Here is a 1,475-nt window from a genome sequence, read left to right on the forward strand (position 1 = left end):
CATTCATTTTTTATTTAGAATCATAATAATTGCGAATAAAATCACCAACTGATTTTATGGTAATCGCATGTTACTTACTTATAGCAATTCATGTGAGCCACTTCGTTGTCGAATAGTCAGATTTTGCTGGGAAAATGATCAAAGTTTGTCAACAGTTGGTTCATTTTGTGGATATTTTCGCTAGGGGCTTCTATGTCGGTTTGGCTTTCGAATTTTTATTCACAAATTCGCGCTCAGTGCCATTCATTCGCAACGCTGCCATATGATTTCTATGTAAACATTCGCACTCGCATTCGTGAGAACGTTCGAGAACAGCGAAATAGTACGACTGCTATACGAAAAAATAAATCATACGGCAGCGTTGCGAATGCATGCACAAACACGAATGAACGAATGAATTATGTAGTCACAAGTTCACTGTCATAGCCGCATTCGTCGCATTCGCAAACATTCGAATTTTTGTTCTGAAATGCGAATGCATTCGCGAGAGATAAATCCTCTTAGTATTTTCGGTAAGTCTGAGAACACTTTCAAAAAGTAATTCATTTATTCGACAAACAAAAACAACGCTCTTCCTACTAGAATTTAATCGAGTGCCATTATCAATATTCTATTATAAAATCTTTTTTTCAGCACATTCGAGCTTGATATGAGTAAATGTTTAAAAAAAGCATGAAATTTTGATAGTTTCATTTCAATTCAAGTATAATGAGATATCTCTTAATCCTGGTTAACTCTTGTTAAGTAAAACTTTTGTTAAAGGTACATGCAATCTCTGTTCAAACCTTATTCGTTTCCAATGAATACTCACGCGTGTTGAACTGCTGTTGGACATGGATATACAGTTTTTACGTAATTTTGCATTGATTGATACACCTATTTCTTTGAAATGCATCAACTTTCAAGAAGTCTTAGCCTTAGTTGGCAAATATATTTTAATAGAACAAGCAAAATATTTGGTATTTCCGCCATTTCAACCTGTCGTTCTTCGATAATGAATTAGATTTGCCATAATAAATTCTATGGATATATTTCAGATTTGTCAACTTTCCAGATTTGTTCACAAACTTTCAAAGACACTAAAAGGTATTTTATCATTGAAGATTTCAACCGCCATCGTTTCTATTTGAAAAATTGCAAAAGAAAGTAAGTTCATATTCAACAACTGGTGTTGCAAGGCAGTATCAGAAGATAATGGTAGGCCACCAGTGGTTGCTCAAATATAATCCATCAGGTGAATCCATTGTGTAAAAATATATGGTGGTTTCGAAACTCTGATTTCGTGGAAAGAAAGTTTCAAATTCTCAAATTATTAATTGCAATCAAAGTAAGATACTTTCGATTCGAATTGATCCCATGTTTTATTTAACATTTTATGAACAATTGACAACAATAGATATGTATCAGCAATAATAACCATCTAGCAAATATCATTTTTACGAAAATCAATATACAAAAAGTTAAAAAATTATTGA

The sequence above is a fragment of the Sitodiplosis mosellana genome, unplaced genomic scaffold (assembly GCF_009176505.1).
Source record: "Sitodiplosis mosellana isolate CC-2019 unplaced genomic scaffold, AAFC_SMos_1.0 Smas_scaffold_2, whole genome shotgun sequence".
Lineage (NCBI taxonomy): Eukaryota > Metazoa > Arthropoda > Insecta > Diptera > Cecidomyiidae > Sitodiplosis > Sitodiplosis mosellana.